At 42.7% G+C, this 6000-nt stretch overlaps 1 protein-coding gene across 5 annotated transcripts in view; it reads left to right on the forward strand.

Moving 5' to 3' along the window:
* The window catches only part of TNFSF13B (TNF superfamily member 13b), an 88646-nt gene extending 82890 nt beyond the window's left edge, over positions 1-5756 (forward strand). For 3 of the 5 annotated variants that reach the window (XM_082366257.1, XM_082366261.1, XM_082366260.1), the window contains exons 7-8: positions 1201-1289; positions 2878-5756. The gene's annotated coding sequence lies outside the window, so the exon portion shown is untranslated. The remainder of the gene's footprint in view (positions 1-1200; positions 1290-2877) is intronic. The other 2 variants (XM_082366255.1, XM_082366256.1) reach the window with 2 other exon arrangements.
* Positions 5757-6000: the final 244 nt, after the last annotated feature.

The following is a 6000-nucleotide window of genomic DNA, read 5'->3' on the forward strand; positions in this document are numbered from 1 at the left end:
TCTGCGATTTATTTTTGCCATAAAATACTTACTCTTCTGCAAAGACAAGTTTATTTTTCTGGATGCTGGCTATTTCTGTTTTATGCTGAACTCAACAGACTGTTATAGAGCAGCTATTTGTGGGATCATATCAAAAATATTTGAGTCATTTTATTTTAGAATCACACATCATCTTCATATTCAGTGCTGAAATTTTATGCAACTCACTTACGGAATTAATCTATTCTTCCAGTTATTTTGAAGTCATTTACATCCTTCTAAGTACCTCAGCAGGAAGTCTTTTATAACTGTTGTTTACTCTTTTTCTGTTTTACTTTGTTCATCTTCCTATAAGATTCTAGTCACTAGTCATGTAATTTTATCTCTTTCCCTCTCTCTTGTGCGATTGGGTGAAGTTAGACTGATTTTTGTTAGATTTAATAGGGAGACTAGAATTATCTGCTTGAGATAGTAACAGAAAATCTTTCATTCACGTTAGAGCTATTTAAGATTCAAAGGTATGATAAAAATGCAGTAGCATTATTAACAAAGAAAACATTTTACACAATGTCATATAAATTATATACTTTAACATTTTCACTCCTAGATAAACCTCAGGTAATTTAGTAGTACTAATAAGAAATGTCTTCTTAACTTCAGAAAAATACAATTAAAGTGAAATTTAATTATACTAAAAATATAATATTTTAATCAATTCTTTTAACAATTGTTTATTAAAATGGTATGGGAGAATTGGTAGCAAAATAAAACATTATTACATTGAAACTCCACCTAAAAATGGGCACTTCTTCCTTTGGAATCATGGTTAACAGAATTGTAAATACTGTGCTGACAGACCACACTAGCTTTTTTTTTTTTTGGCCGCACTGCACAGCTTGTGGGATCTTAGTTCCCCGACCAGGGATTGAACCCAGCCTCTGGCAGTGAAAGCGTGGAGCCCTAACCACTGGACTGCCAGGGAATTCCCTCCACGCTGGCTCTTGTCACTAGAATCATAATTCATCTTCCCCCAATTTTGGTGAAGGTGACTTTCAGCACGGTATTTAGACACAGTGACTTGCCCATTTCACAGCTCCAGATTTCAAAACAAAACAAAAACAAAAGCACACGCCCAAGTAAAGAATGTCGTTTAGATCTCTCTTTAGCTTAAAAGAGTAACACTAACTCATTCCTTCTTTTTGGTTACGCAGCTCACCAAAGGAGCCTGTTGGTGACCGGGAATGATGACACCTTCTGAAGAGGCTGCTGAACTTTGAAGCCAATGGACCAGGGAAGGCACAAAATCACAGGTAGGTTATGAGGGAGGTGTTTTGGGGGAAGCACTATGGGTGGGTGGAAACCACTAATTCCAGGAAGTAGGCGGGACAGGGATTTTGAAGGTTTTTGTATATTTTGGGCCTACTTTCAAATGCTACAGTTTTAGGTGGAATATCCAAAGGGATTAGCAGACTTGAACAAAACTAAACTAGTCCCCAGAGATGACAACAGACACATTTACATTTACACGTCCTGACAGACCTGTAAAAACATCTACAAATAGACGGTCTAGCACTCGCTGGCCACTTAGGTAGAGGTTTTACTGCCCTCACGTTGCCCTCTCCTAGGCGCCCAGGGCAAAATCCAGAAGTGTCCCAGGAAATAGGTGATCTTTCTTTTTTTTTTTTTTTTTTTTAATTTTATTTATTTAGTTAGTTAGTTTTGGTTGCATTGGGTCTTTGTTGCTGTGCTAGGGCTTTCTCTAGTTGCGGCGAGCAGGGGCTACTCTTCGTTGCGGTACGCAGGCTTCTCACTGCGGTGGCTTCTCTTGTTGCAGAGCACGGGCTCTAGGCACGCGGGCTCAGTAGTTGTGGCTCACAGGCTTAGTTGCTCTGTAGCATGTGGGATCTTCCCCGACCAGGGATTGAACCCATGTCCCCTGCATTGGCAGGCGGATTCTTAACCACTGTACCACCAGGGAAGTCCCGGTGATCTTTCTTAACAGTCCGCGTGGCACTCCCCTCCCCCTTAGTTCACAGCCAGTTGTACTGACTCTTACCCAGCATCCCATGATTTTCTAACTGAAATATGCAGGCTGGTAATCAGTGTAAGCAAACAGACTTTGCATTTTGCTTATGTTTGGCAGCCCGCCTGTCACTGAGGTATGGGATACCACTGGGATGTTGAAAGGCCACCAGCTCCTCCTCTTGCCAAGGGTCAGTGAATGCCTTCATCCCTCCTCCACCCCCAGCCCATGCAGACATTACCAATCAATCACCGCACTAGCCTCAGTGAGGGCTGGTCTCAGAGCCCTTCATCAAACAGTCCCCAGGGCAGTCAATCTATTGCAAATTTACTAAGCTGGGGCTAGAGTTGAAACCTCTGCATCATCCTTATTCTAATTCTCTTATCTGTTGCCAACATTTGGTTTGACCTTGAGCCAACCTCGCCCCTTGACCTTGACTTTTTCATCTATAAAACACAAGAGGGCTCATTTTTCAATTCTATCATCATTAGCTTGATGGGAAGAGAGAAGGTGGAATATATAAAATTGAGGTTTCTTCGGATTCACAGTTTTATCATGAAAAACATATAATATTAAATTGCCTGTGAGAATTTGAATATTCCACTTGCCTACCATGACCTACACGTGAGATGACTACATTAATCCAGGGTATCATAGCTCTTGAGAAACATTTATAACAATTCTGTTTATAAAGAAAAGCTAGATTATCACCCAGAAAGTATTTCTTGGTGCTAATCAGGAATTCAGTAAGTTAAGGCCAACTAACAAGAAAACAATGTCCTTTTATAAAAGGACACATTTTTTTTCCAGCATTCCTTTCTGAAAATTTTCAAGTCTTAGTAATTAACTCTAGCTTCCAATTACACTGTTTTTAGCACTTCGTGTTCACAGGAGAGCAATCAGACCAAAATTCACTTAACATATGGTGCTGCAGCTGTTACAGAAGAATGAGTCCACGAGGTTCTGTGTTCACCTCCTGAGTCCCAGGTAGGGGAACTAAAATGCGAAATTCAGGGTTGCAATCACTTTCCAGTTATGCAGTATTGAAAGAACTACCTTTGCTAGTGATTTGATTACATAATAAGCACTCTGTTCAGTGATGCCTAGACTTTTGCAGGGAGGCACAGCCTGTGCTTATGAAGCATGAGGTCATAGTGCTGAAACCTGCAGCCTCTGGAGACAGCCATCGTGGTGCAGGCCCTTGTATGACTTTGTGTGACCTTGGGAAGCTGCGGAACAGTTTGTGCCTTGTTTTCACGTGTGCAAAAAGGAGATGTCACCTATTACATGGTGTGCTTGTGTGGCTAATTTGGATAACATAGGAACAGTTCTTAGGACGCTGTTAACTAGTAACGGTCCAGCAAATGTTTACTATTATTACTAACAAAGAAAATTGTTCCAGGTTGTTAGGTGTCCCCCACTGTGGACTGAGGCTTCCTGGCCCACAGCCATAGCGCCATAGAAAATAATTCCATGATTTTGTGTTTCTCCAAGGCCACCTATTAAATTTTGGCACCTGCATCAGCGCTATCAGGGCTGCGCACAGATGTGGACCCATTTTTTTTTTTTTCTTTTGGCTTATGAAGCATCTGCAAGGTTCAGAGTTGATGTCCCTTGGGTATTACGATGGCACAAACCGGTCACCGGCATGCTCCAGATCAGTCTGGAAGGCTGTGCCATGGGAGATTTGCACACCCCGAGGCAGGTCAAGGATGCGGATGCAGCTGCCCTCCGTTCTCCTGCGGATCCTGAGCTCTCAGCCCTGGCAGACATCACGGTACTGATGACCGGGAGCCGAAGGGATTCCCCCTCCAGAGATGCACTCTGGCTGTTTGCTTTACTCTCTCAGGTGAGGCCTCCCTGCCCCCCTCCCCGATCAGGAGATCTGCAAGATAGCCTTACCCCATCTTTCCACTATACGACTGACACCCTTCTTCAAAAGAACCAAGCCACTGCCACTAGGCACAACTCCGGAAGTTTCCAATAATGTCTGATCTCTGGGCCAAGTCCTTACCTGTCACACTTGTCTGCAGACCCCAGGGCCTACCCTCGATTCTGCATCACAATGAGAAGGACAGGGGTCCTAGTTTACAAGCAGGAGACTGAACCTCGGCTGCCCTGATACACAGTCTGCACACCCGACCAGGCCAACCAAAACCAGAATCTCTGGCAGTGAACCAATGCGTTGGGACTATTCCGACTTCTCCAGGTACATGCAATGAGCAGCCAATGCCGAAAACAACTTGCTTAACATTTAGAACCTTGTTACCCAACGTGTGATCCCAGTAGCCCCCAGGTTGACTGAATCAGAATCTGCATTTTCACATGATCCCTTGATGATCTGTATGCACATTAAGGTTTGAGAAACTCTGGTTCAGAATCTGCACTATAATTTAGCAGTTCTCGGTCTGCCCGCGTATTCAATCACCTGGACAGCATTAAAAGTCAATTTTTCTTTACGACTGTGTCTCTGGGAGCCATACAGAAAGAAGACATGTTTCTTAGGAAGGATTCTCACATTCCTGGTCCATAAATCTATTATTATTTAATAACTTTTAAACACGGTATTCACGGGAATTCCCTGGCGGTCCAATGGTTAGGACTCGGTACTTTCACTGCTAAGGGTGTGGGTTCAATCCCTGGTCGGGGAACTATCCCCCACGGGGTCCGGCCTGAAAAAGAAGCCAGATTGCAGTGGAGCAAAGGGTAAATGGTGAAGGGACTGGCCAAAGTGAAGGCAAGACTCCTCTCTCCGGAAGCTTGGCTGAGAGAGAGAGCAATCATCTCAAATGCTCCTCTCAGGACACTGATGGCTTTTGTTTGCTACATTAATCATAATTATCAATCATTTTGCTTTTTCTACTGCATTTGATATTGACCTGCTCCCCTTCCATGTATTCAGTTTTAGTAAACCATTCACACATCTTCCAGGACAGGACTTGGAAGTCTTCTGCATCCCTGTCTTTCTGTGGTTCTAGCAACCAGTCAATCACCCAATCTTGTGACTTTTCATGATAAATGCCTCCCAAATCCATTTTCCTCTTTCCGCCTGCACTGGCATGACCTTGGGCTATGCCCTCGTTTTCTCTCTCCTGGGTCGTGGATGAGCTTCCCCAGTGGTCCCTTGACACAGGCTGTGTCTCTCATCATCCTCTCCCCACCACCAACAGAGTGATGTTCCTAATCCAAAAACAGATTTGCGAGGTGTGGCATGGGGGGAAACTGGGTGAAGGGCACATGGGGTCTCTCTGTGTTATTTCTTACAGTTGAATGTGTACCTTCAATGATCTGAACATGAAGTCTAAGGAAAGAATACCACTTCCTCCTCCCTTATAAGATTTTAAAATATTTTCCAGAGTTTGCAAATCTCTTTCTGAACTGGCTTCTCTCCTTCTTGTTCAGTATTACTTCCTGCTACATTCTGTCACTGTACTTCTCATTCAGCCAAGTGAACTACTTACAGATTCCAGAATCTTCTACATTCACTCACATTTTTGTCTTGGTAGACAATGCTCCCTTTGGCTTGGGGGTCCTTTGCAACTTGTCAGTTGCAAATCTTTTTTCAGATGCTGATTTCTCTATGCAACCTTTCTAGGTGGCCTCAAGCGGACTTAAGGGAGTTTGAGATTGACACGTACACACTGCTACATTTAAAATGGATGACCAACAAGGATCTACTGTATAGCACAGGGAACTCTGCTCAGTATTATGTAACAACCTGAATGGGAAAAGAATTTGGAAAAGAATAGATATATGTATAACTGAATCAGTTTGCTGTATACTTGAAACTAACACATTGGTAATCAGCTATACTTCAATAAAATAAAAAGTTAAAAAAAGTTTCATACTTGGAACTGTACAGCAATTTGTATATACCTCTACTTAGGCAAATGTTGTACTATAAAATAAATGTTTTTTTCCACATCTCCCTACCTACTAGTCTGTAGGCTTCCTGTGAACAGGAACTGTATCCACTTATCTCTGTATTTCTAGTAGCT

The sequence above is a fragment of the Balaenoptera borealis genome (assembly GCF_965194805.1).
Source record: "Balaenoptera borealis genome assembly, chromosome: 18".
In the NCBI taxonomy this organism is placed as follows: domain Eukaryota; kingdom Metazoa; phylum Chordata; class Mammalia; order Artiodactyla; family Balaenopteridae; genus Balaenoptera; species Balaenoptera borealis.